Genomic DNA, 12,752 nt, shown 5'->3' with positions numbered 1-12,752 from the left:
TATCAATATTATTTATATTAATTAATTAATCTTTCATAATTCATTAATAATTTTTTTGACATTTAATAACTCTTGTAACATAGTCCGAGTCATTCACTTGTAGTCTTTTTTTCTCTTATCGGGTTACATTTTTTTTGTTAAAAGAAATTAATTTTATAAGTGATCTAACCGTAATTTAGCATTATTTTTATTTTTGAGCCTCATAAAATTAGGGGCAAATGGTTATTAATTTGATCATTTAAGATAAATATAGTGATTTATGTATTCATATCGTATAAAATATTAAAATTTATATATTTATATTGTATTATTTATAAAAATTATATGTTATAATTTATATCAACATAAAATTATAAAATATAATTTTTTATTTTATTAAATTTATAAATAAAAATTATTATAATTTTAAATTATATTATTTTTAAATTTTATTTTTAAATCATATTCATCACATATCATTGAAATAGTATCAGATAGTATTGTTAGGACTCTACTACCTAGAGAGCCCAAAACTGAAGCCGTCAGTTGTCAGAGCCTTGATCGTACTAACTACTGCTGTGCATAAGAAATGGTATCAGAGCTTGAAGCTTGCCAAGATAGTGAGAAGAAAAATATGTTTCTAAGTCTTGATTATTGAAGTTGGAAAAGGAAAAGCCAAAAGAGAGTCTTATTTTCATGGATCTATCAACTATTAGCAACTTTAGTTTTCAACCTTCTTCTTTTAGATTTTCTTTTAGTTTGTCTTCTCCTCTTTCTCCTGTACTTAAAAAACCTTCTTCTTCTAAGTTCAAGTTCTTATATGAAGTAGATTATATTTCAGAAGAAAAAAAAACCCAACAAACAATTTTTCCCCTTGTAAATCCTTATACAGCTTTCTCAAACTCCTCTCCTTCTTTTACTAGATCTTCAAAAACCCTTTTAAATTCAAAATACCAAGCTTCAAAATAGTATGTTCAAGCCACAAACTTTGATCAATGTATTCTTTTCGCAGGACCTCAAGAGCACTTTGTTACTCTTCAGATCCCAGAAGAATTTTTTCAAAAGTGGTCAGAACAAGGATATACTCATATATACTTTGATGCTATTAGAATAGCCTTAACCTTTCACGACAAAAATGAAATTCCTGTATGTATCAAAATGGCCTTGTTAGACACAAGATTTAAAGAATACAAGCATATAGTCCTTGGCATAGTTGAGACAACATTCAAAGCAGGAACTGTCTTCTTCATAGTCTTTTCAAATTATAATGTCTCTTCACGATCCAACATTGTTAGATGCTTTAAAAGTTTAAGTCCAGATCGTAGGCACAGAAATAAAAGGACTTCAGGCAACCTTTCACTACCAGATAGCATATAGAGTTCAAGATCATGCCATTAACTTGCCTCTTTCACACTCTAGTGATGCTGTTTTTGTTAAAATGAAAGTAGCAGACAAGACTCCTAGACATGTTCATATTCTAAAGCAGATCTTAAATGAAGAACTTGCCACCATTCTCCCAAAGACATGGACAACAAGTTATCAAAAGATTTGAAAGTAAGATGAACCAATTGAACACTTTGATTTAACTTACAAGATAAATCATGATGGTATTGTCACAATTGAGTTTGATCACAACAAAGGAAAGGATGTTCCTCCTCCAACAATCTTTTCAACCTTTACCATAAATTTTCATGATGCAACCAACCTACCCAAGCTCAAATTTTTGTCATTTTCAATAGTTTTACAAAGACCGGTACAAACACATTCCAAAAATTCCAACTCATACTGACAGATATGAATATGGGAACCCAAAAAGTATTTTTCGTACTGAAATAGTTTTAAACTGGCAAACTAAAAATTTTTTCCAGCAGAATACATACCTGCACAGAATTGAACATAAGTTGGACCAAGTCAGTCATCATTTTGATCAGAGCCTTGTCAATTTTTAAAATATTATTCTTGAAATTCAGTCAAGGATAATAATACTTGATCAAGAACTTAGATATATGGTTGAAACTAACACTGGATTCACTTATGCTTTCACTGAATGAGAGAAAAAAATGAAGAGCCTAAAGATTCAACTTGCAGACATTCAAAATCAGTTTCGTCAGAAACAACAACAACAACAATAGACAGCTTCTAGTTACAACATCTTCACACCACTTCACATTGGCATGCATGACACTCCTTACCAAGCCTATACTCCTCCTCTATTTCAACCATACAATCCTTCAACCTCACCTCCAAAACCTTTTTTCATACCTTTTCAGTACAAACCTCCCCCAACATTTATCGCAACATCCTCACAACTAACACAATACTTCACTCCTATCTCCGACCAACCAGAACAACCTTCCTTTGGTACAACTAAAAAATGGATTCATAGATTTTGAAAAAAATAACCAGTTGATCCAACCAAAAAGAGTTACAGAACAACCATTTTTTCAACCTTCAAAACCAAAACCATGCTCAAGTTTCACACCTCAAAACCCTACACCACAACTAAACCAAAAACCGGTACAACTCATGATTTCTCTTACACAAATCCTTCCAGAAATACTTCATCAAATGGCACAAGATAATCTTTCTCAATTCTTCCTTAAAGATATTTTTCTTTCTACCTTTGAGACTGAATCCCACATAGACACTATCAAATCAGATGACTCAATTGAAGCAGATGATACTAATGACTCATATGAGATAATGCTCCATCAGATCTTCATGACAGAACCAATAGTTAAAGTTTCAGATGATACTCCAGAAGTTTACAACCTTGATGCAATAGACACTGAACAACACCCTTCTCTACAACAATCACATGTTCCTCATTCGACATCAAAGTTCTCAATTTTTACCATTGATGATATTTTTTCTTCAAAATAGCCCTCAATGTTCCAAGAGTTCTTAACATGGGGACTAGTTGAATTAAACTCTCATTTCAATATTACGATGAACACATTATTGATTAGATTTGTTTTCAGACTAGTTGAAACTCTGAAAAATTTTTAGGATAACATTGGTGAATACAAACAACTTCAGTTTCTTCAATGCCCAACAATCACAGAAGCTATCTCTCAATTTATAGCAATCTTTTATGGATAAAAAATTCACAGATTGAAAAAGATCAAAGAATAATTTATAAACTAAAATGCTATTCTCTTCATCCAAAAGACCTTGATAGACACTATCAATAATTCTCTTAGTATTTTTACATACTTGATGGATTTGATGATGTCAACTTAAAGCAAGCCTTTTTCAATTCTGTTTCAGAAGAACTTGTACAGTAAATAAGGACCCAGTTGAACCTCAGATCTTTTAATATTAGATTTATGACCCTTGAAGATATCTACAAGATGATGTTGAAAATACTTGACAAGATTTACAAAGAGTACAGACACATCAAAACCTTGGTGAACAACTTCAAAAAGTTAGAAAAGCCATGCTCTTACTCTTTTTTAGGCCTTCAAATCAAATGTTTTTTCAAAGATCTCACATATTTTTACAACAATAAGAAAAAAAAATATTTCAGAAGATTCAGACCTTTTAGACCTCAAATCTTTTCAAGGCCCAGACATAAGAAACTCTTCAGATATGCTAATAAGCTCAAAAAATTTCAAAGATTCAAGTTTACAAGAAAGAAGAAAGACCAAAAGATCAAAAGTTTAAAATATTTTTTTATGAAAAATCAAAATATTTTTCAAAGAATTACCCAAAGTTAGACAAAAAATCAGTCAAGCTGATCTAAGACATTACTAATATCTCTAGTAACAATCTCTCAAATAATGATCTTGAATCAATTTTCTCCCTTGATGATGAACAGAATTAAAGACCCATGTTTATGATCAAACAGTTTGATGATGTTGAGTTTGAAGATTCAGATTACTCAGAATACTCAGATGACTTCACAGATGATCAATCTTATGAGTATATGTCAGTCCAAAAACTCTAAAAAATTTAAACTCTTCAACCTTCAAATTTATCTTTAGCTCTAGTTCAGATCTTTTCTCACAAACATTCTTTTCCCATAACAATCACAGCTTTTTTTGACACTGGTGCAGCCTAAACCATAGCAAACCTTCTTGTCTTACCCAAAAACCTTTTTTAAAACCACTGATGAGAATGTATTCTCTACAGACTTTATCAGCAATCCTGTTACCCTTCAAATCTTTTCAGGTTGTCAAATAACTCGAATGATTTTAGGATATTCACTTCTCTAGAAAGTTCTTGTTATTGATTTTGATATCATTATCAGTATACCATGTTTAAAGCTTAATGAAAAAGGTATCAAGTTTGAAAGTTATTTTAGACTTTGGAAAAACCTTTCCAATCTCTTCACCTTGACTATTCAACCAGATATTTTTTAAGAATTTAGATAAAAGTTTATTCACTTTTTTTGTGCAAAAAATCATTCAGACTTCCTTCAGAAATGTGACCACCCACTTTGAAAAAACCTTGAATTTTTCATTTCTTTTCCCTTCAAAAAAGATGAAAATGCCAATCTCACAAAAGCTAGTCATTCAGGCATGAACCAAGATCATTTCAAGCAGGCAATCCAAGAATGTTCACTTCTCCAGGCTCAAAGATTAACTAAACCAACCTCCTCTCCGTGGGAATGTGAAGTGTTTTATGTCAACAAACGTTCAGAATAAGTTCGTGAAAAATTAAGATTGGTGATTAATTACAAGTCTCTAAACATTTTTCTTGTAGATGATAAATTTCTTCTTCTAGATAAAAAAACTTTGTTCGTAAATTTGGTAAATACGAAAGTCTTTTCAAAGTTTTACCTCAAAGTAAAATTTTGGTAATTAGGTATACATCTACAGGACAGATACAAAATGACGTTTTGTATTCCTTAACACCATTTTCAGTGGACAGTAATATCTTTTGGATTAAAAGTTACTTTTTTTCTATTTCAGAAAGTAATGACGAAGATATTTACTCCAATTCTTGATAATACCTTGATCTACATTGATGATATCTTACTATTTTCTCTAGATATCACATCTCATACATAATTATTGGATAAGTTTTAGTAAATTATTCAACAATATGGGATAATGCTCTCAGAAAAAAAGATGATCATTGATGCTTCAAAAATTAATTTTTTAGGCACGCATTTAAAAGATGGTTAGTACATAGCTCAATCTCACATTGATCAGACACTTACAGATTTTTTTGATGAAAATCTTTCAAAGAAGCAAATCCAGTAATTTCTCGGTATAGTAAATTACATGAGTGAATTTCTCTCAGATCTTGCACAGTTAACTCATCTTCTCAGATAAATGCTTAAGAAAAAATCACCCATATGGTCCCAGAAATAGACAAATGTAATACAGACTTTGAAGATAAAAGTAAAGTCACTTTTTACTTTAAAAATTCCCTCTAATGAAAAAATGATATTACAGATAGATGCAAGTGAACAGTTTTGGTCAGTAATTCTTTTAAAAGAAAAAGATGGAAACAAAAAAATCTATGGTTACAAGAGTGGAAAATGTAAATATTTGAAACTCCATTATCACTCTACACTAAAAGAGATTTTAGCTGTAAAGTATGAAATCCAAAAATTTAAATTTTATCTCATTGGATATCACTTTCTTGTGAAATTAGATATGTCAGCCTTTGATCAGATGCTCAATTTCAAAAAGAAAAAAAATACCAAATGCACAGTTACTCAAGCTGTCACAGTGGTTCTCACAGTACTCCTTCACCACAGCACATATAAAAGGTAAAGATAACCTCATTTCAGACATGCTTACAAGACTTCCTTCAAGACCTCTTTCAAATACCTTACAGATCATTCCAGTCATTTCTATGATGAACCCAACACCCTCTTCTTCACAAGCCTCATCCTTAAAAAACTATCTTTTTTTTTCTTCTCAGAAACCTCACCTTGATGATGAATTTGATTTACTTGATGAATTTATTAACCTTCGAGTGAAAAAACTTTCTCATTTTAAGAAAGAATCATGGTAGTGGTACCCTCCAGAATACATCCAATAATTACATAATCACCTGGCATATTGGACCCCTGAACCACCCTACAACACTTGGTGGAGTGATTTATCACAACGACTTATTAATTTTGATCTTCACATTCCTTCAGAGTTAGTAGAACTTCCAATAAAACATTACTGGTAGAATGAAAAAGATCTCTCTAGATTTCGAGCAAGATTTGAACACAGAGTCTACAATCACTTATTCCAACATTGTGATTCTAATCTTGATTATTTTAAATAAGAACTATATAGATAAGTAGATGATTGTCTCATTTTTTAGTACTTTAAAGATTTTTCAAAATAAAGACACTCATGGTGTTCCAAAACAGAAGATTCACTGTTTCAGTTCAATTATGTATAATTACATGTGATAATTTTAGTTTTTTCAGAAAACTCTAAAAGTTGATTATGATGCCTCCATATTAAGATAATTTTATGTCAAATCTTCATCAACTTTATATTTAAGTCAAGTCATGTATACTTTATGAGTCACATTTACTTTATGTCAAATAAGTGATGAGTCATAGTGATGAGTCACCTTACTTTAGCTTTATGTCAAATCACTTGTAAAATTGTAATTATATTTTGTCTTAGCCTTATCTTAGCCTTGTCCTATTATGTTACTATTCTTTTACTTTTCTCTTGTATAAATAGATGCTACTTTTCCAAGAAAGTATCATGAAAAAAAATCAAGAAAAATCAACTACAATAGTTAGAAATCCATCCCTTGTAACAAACTTTTTTTTATAAAATATGTTTGGCTAAACGTTTTTCTTCTATTTTGGTAACTTCATCTTCCTTCTTTCATAGTTAAAGCTTTAGCTTCATGTTTTTCTTTCAGCTATTCCATAGTTTACAATGATACAAGTTGAGTATGCTCTGCAGTTGCCATAATATTATGGATCCTCTGCATCAAAAATTTTTGTTAAACTATTAAATAGATCATTAATCTTTTTTTCTCAACAAAAAAAAAAGTTATACTAACCCAAAATCATACTAATAGTAAGTTACTATAATGAAAGATATATCTTCATAAAAGTCAAACCTCCAGTTCGACGTTAAGTCAGGAAGGCGTCAGAGTCTTAAACATTGACTAAAATACCTTGGTTATATGTATGATCTATGAAACGCTTATAATTAATATTATCTTGACAAGTCGACTGATCCACATACTGTTAAAATAGTATCAGATAGTATTATCAGGACTCTACTACCTGAAGAGTTTGAAACTAAAGTCGTCAGTTACCAGAGCCTTGGTGTACTACCTACCTCTGGGTCTGAAGAAGATTGGAGGTCTGAAAGGTCTGAATCTTCTGAAATACTTTTTTTTTCTTGTTGCTGTAAAAATATGTGGGATCTTTGAAAGAACATTTGATTTGAAGGCCTGAAAAGGAGTAAGAGCATGGTTTTTCTAGCTTTTTAGAGTTGTTCACCAAGGTTTTTATGTATTTATGCTCTTTGCAAATTTTGTCAAGTGTTTTCAACATCATCTTGTAGATATCTTCAAGGGTCATAGATCTAACATCAAAAGATCTGAGGTTCAACTGGGTCTTTGTTTATTGTGCAAAAAATCATTCAGACTTCCTCCAAAAATGTGACCACCTATTTTGGAAAAATCATGAATTTTTTATTTTTCTTTCTTTCAAAAAAGATGAAAATATCAATCTCACAAAAGCTAATCATTCAGGCATGAATCTAGATCATTTCAAGTAGGTAATCCAAGAATGTTCACTTCTTCAGGTTCAAGGATTAATTGAACTAACCTCCTCTCTATGGGCATGTGAAGCATTTTATGTCAACAAATGTTCAGAATAAGTTCGTGAAAAATTAAGATTGATAATTAATTAATTACAAGCCTCTAAATATTTTCCTTGTAGATGATAAGTTTTCTCTTTCAGACAAAAAAATTTTGTTTACAAATTTGGCAAATATGAAAATCTTCTCAAAGTTTGACCTCTAAGCAAGATTTTGGCAATTAGGTATATATCTACAAGATAGATACAAAACGATATTTTATATTTCTCAACATCATTTTCAGTGGACAGTAATGCCTTTTGGATTAAAAGTTACTCTTTTCCTATTTCAAAAAGTAATGACAAAGATATTTGGTCTAATTCTTGATAATGCCTTAATCTACATTGATGATATCTTACTGTTCTCTTCAGATGTCACATCTCATACACAGTTATTGGATAAGTTTTAACAAATTATTCAACAATATAGGATAATGCTTTCAGAGAAAAAAATAATCATTTGGTGCTTCAAAATTTTATTTTTTAGACATGCATCTAAAAGATGGTCAGTACATAGCTCGACCTCACATTGCTCAGACACTTACAGGTTTTTCTGATGAAAATTTTTCAAAGAAGCAAATCCAATAATTTTTTGGTATAGTAAATTACATGAGTGAATTTTTCTCAGATCCTGCACAGTTAACTCATCCTCTCAGACAAATGCTCAAGAAAGAACCACCAACGTGGTCTCAGAAATAGACAAATACAGTACAGACCTTGAAGATAAAAGTAAAGTCACTTTTAACTTTAAAGATTCCCTTTGATGGAAAAAAGATATTACAGACAGATGCAAGTGAACAGTTTTGGTCAATAATTCTTTTAGAAGAAAAAGATGAAAGTGAAAAAAATCTGTGATTACAAGAGTAAAAAATTCAAAGATTCGAAACTTCATTATCACTCTACATTAAAAAAGATTTTAGCTGTAAAGTATGAAATCTAAAGATTTGAATTTCACCTCATTGGATATCACTTTCTTGTGAAATTAGATATATCAACCTTTGATCAGATGCTCAATTTCAAAAAAAAAAATGTCAAATGCACAGTTACTTAGGTTATCACAGTGGTTTTCACAGTACTCCTTCACCATAACACATATAAAAGTCAAAGATAATCTCATTCCAGACATACTCACAAGACCTCCTTCAAACATCTTACACATCATTTCAGTCATGTATATGATGACCTTCTTATATTTACCTTTACTCTCCTTTGATCTTGTTTCTCAAACGATAACCAATCTTTTTCTCTACTATTACCTTTACAACTCGAAATACAAACCTTTTATTTCAAATTTAGATTTTTAATCAATCTTTTTAGTTCACAATCTTCCTTCTGAAATTTAACAGATCATTACTAGAAAGATACTTGAAAGATGTGCTTATGATCTCATCTACAAAATGTAGGCTATACTCATAAAAAAATGAGGTGATCATGGCTTCAGACCCATTAGCTTTCATCCTCAATTCCCTTTTCTACATTTATTCCAAATTCTTCATACCGTAAGTCTATTCAAAGAAGCCTTAGTTCTTTTATGATATTTATGCCAACTTTACACCATGGCCATTGAGTTTAACTTTTTTGAACTCAATTTTACCACAGTCACTTTTACTAATAATGACTTTCTTTATGAAGCTGATATTCATTTAAGAAATTTTTTAAAGTGGTTTAAACCCTTCTATTCTTGGTATTCTGCCACCAAACATCTTTCTCAACACTATCATGTTATCTTTTTCTTTCATCGCCCTTATGAACTCTATGAAAATTATGCCCTCTTTCAAACCCACTTTGACCTGTATGTGTGTAATCTATACTCTCTGTATAAATTTATCTTTTTTTATGCTTATAAGTACAAGCTCCTATTAAAAAGACTTTATAAAATCAACAATATTCTAATTCTTGGAAAACATCTGGTTGAATAGTTAGGGTGAAGAGATTGGAAAGATTTTTCCAAGGTCTAAAATAACTTTCAAACTTGATACATTTTCCATTAAGCTTTAAACTTGGTATACGGGTAATGATATCAAAACTAATAACAAGATCTCTATGGGGAAATAGAGATCTTAAAATCTTTTGAGTTATTTAACAACCTGAAAAGATTTGAAGGGTAACAGGGTTACTGATAAAGTTTATAGAGAATACATTCTCATCAATGGTTTTGAATAAGGTTTTTTATTTTGTCCAAAGGTTTTTAGGTAAGACAAGAGGGTTTGCTATGGTTTGGGCTACACCAGTGTAAAAAAAAACTGTGACTATTATAAGAGAGAAATGTTTGTGAGGGAAGATCTGAACTAGAGCTAAAAATAATTTTGGAAGTTAAAGAGTTTAGATTTTTTAGAGTTCTTATATTGACGTATACTTATAACATTGATCATCTGTGAAGTCATCTGAGTATTTTTAGTAATTTAAATCTTCAAACTCAACATCATCAAACTGTTTGATCATAAACAAGGATCTTTCATTTTGCTCATCATTAAGGGAGAAAATTGATTCAAGATTATCATTTGAAAGATTGATATCAGAGATACTAGTAATGTCTTAGATAAGCTTGATTGATTTTTTATCTGACTTTGGGTAATTCTTTAAAAAATGTCTTGATTTTTATAAATAAAACATTTTAAACTTTTGATCTTTAGGTCTTTCTTCTTTCTTGTAAACTTGAATCTTTGAAATCTTTTGGGCTTATCAGCATATCTGAAATGCTTCTTATGTATGGGTCTAGAGAAGATTGAAGGTCTGAATCTTCTGAAATATTTTTTTTTGTTGCTGTAAAAATATGTGAGATCTTTAGAAGAACATTTGATTTGAAGGCTTGAAAAAGAGTAAGAGCATGGCTTTTCTAACTTTTTAGAGTTGTTCACCAAGGTTTTGATGTATCTGTGCTATTTGTAAATCTTGTCAAGTGCTTTCAATATCATCTTGTAGATATCTCTAAGAGTTATAGATCTAACATCAAGAGATCTGAGGTTCAACTAGGTCTTTATTTGCTATGCAAGTTCTTTTGAAACAGAATTAAGAAAGATTTACTTTAAGTTGGCATCATCAAATCCATCAAGTATGTAAAAATACTAAAAGAATTATTGATAGTATCTGTCAAAGTCTTTTGGATAGAGAGAATAATATTTTAATTTAAATAATTATTCTCTGATCTTTTCTAATCTATGAGTTTCTTGTCCATAAAAGATTGCTGCAAATTGAGAAACAACTTTTTTTTATTGTTGGACATTGAAAAAACTAAAGTTGTCTATATTCATCAATGTTGTCTCAAAAGTTTTTTAGAGTTTCAACTAGTCTAAAAATAAATTTGATCAATATTGTGTTTATCGTAACATTGAGATAAAAGTTTAATTCAACTAGTCTTCATGCTAAGAACTCTTGGAACTTTGAGGGCCATTTTGAAGAAAGAATATCATCAATGGTAAAAATTAAAAACTTTGATGTCGAAGAAGAAACATGTAATTGTTATGGAGAAGGGTGTTGTTCAGTGTCCATTGCATCAAGATTGTAAACTTTTGAAGTATTATCTGAAACTTCAACTGCTAGTTCTATCATGAAGATCTGAGAGAGTATTATCTCATCTAAGTCATCAGTATTATCTGTTGCAACTGAGTCATCTAATTTGACAGTGTTCATGTGAGATTCAGTCTCAAAGATAAAAAAAAAAATCTTTAAGGGAAAATTGAGAGAGATTGTCTTGTGCCATTTGATGAAGTATTTTTGGAAAGGTTTGTGTAGGAAAAATCATGAGTTGTATAGGTTTTTAGGCTGGTTATGGTGTAGGGTTTTAAGGTATGAAACTTGAGCTTGATTTTGGTTTTGAAGGTTGAGAAAGAGGTTGTTCTATAACTCTTTTTGGTTTTGGATCAACTGGTTATTTTTCTTAAAATCTGTGAATCTATTTTTTAGTTGTACCAAATGAGGGTTGTTCTGGTTGGTCTGAGATTTGAGTGAAGTATTGTGTTGTTTGTGAGGATGTTAGAGGAGGTTTGTACTGAAAAAATGTGAAAAAAAGTTTTGGAGGTGAGGTTTGAGGATTGTATGGTTGAAATGAAAGAGGAGGAGGAGTATAGGCTTGGTAAAGAGTGTCATGCATACTAGTGTGAAGTGGTGTGAAGATGTTGTAACTAGAGGTTGCCTGTTGTTGTTGTTATTTCTGAAAAAACTAGTTTTGAAGGTCTGTAAGTTGAATCTTCAGGCTCTTCATTTCTTTCTCTCGTTCAGTGAAAGCATAAGTGAATCCAGTGTTAGTTTCAACCATATATCTGAGTTTTTGATCAAGTGTTATTATCCTTGATTGAATTTTAAGAATAATATTTTGAAGATTGACAAGGCTCTGATCAAAATGATGACTGACTTGGTCTAACTTATGTTCAATTCTATGCAAGTATGCATTCTACTGAAGAAAATTTTTAGTTTGCTAGTTTAAAATTGCTTCAGCATAAGAAACACTTTTTTGGTTCTCATATTCATCTTTATTAGTTGGAGTTAAGATTTTTGAAATGTGTTTGTACTGGTCTTTATGAAACTCTTAAAAATGAGAGAAATATGAGCTTGGGTAGGTTGGTTGCATCATAGAAATTTATGGTAAAAGTTGGGTAGAATCTGGTTTTTGTATGGTTTGATTTGGGTAGGTTTGAGGGAGTGATTTTTTTTTCATATGATAGATGACATAGTAGTCAAACTTTCCTGAAAGTTCACTAAGGAGATCAACTTCAGGGTCTCTATTCTCATATCTTTCTTTGAACTTTTGCTGGGAAGACTTTTTTTTATTTTTTAAAGCATCATCATCATTCAGGAAGCTTCTATATGCGTCTATCTAGCATTCTTTGCATTTACAATTTATATCCCAGTAACAATGTCCTTGTAGAGATCTATATATATATACGAGATTTTTATTAGACTGAAAGTATGTGATTGGAACAGCAAAGAGATTAGCTTGACATCTTCGCATCATAAATTTGTTGAAAAGATTGTTGGAAGAGAAACA

This window comes from Durio zibethinus, chromosome 10, assembly GCF_047325235.1.
Source record: "Durio zibethinus cultivar Kanyao isolate XHJ-2024 chromosome 10, ASM4732523v1, whole genome shotgun sequence".
NCBI lineage: Eukaryota > Viridiplantae > Streptophyta > Magnoliopsida > Malvales > Malvaceae > Durio > Durio zibethinus.
This window is presented reverse-complemented; position numbering follows the sequence as displayed.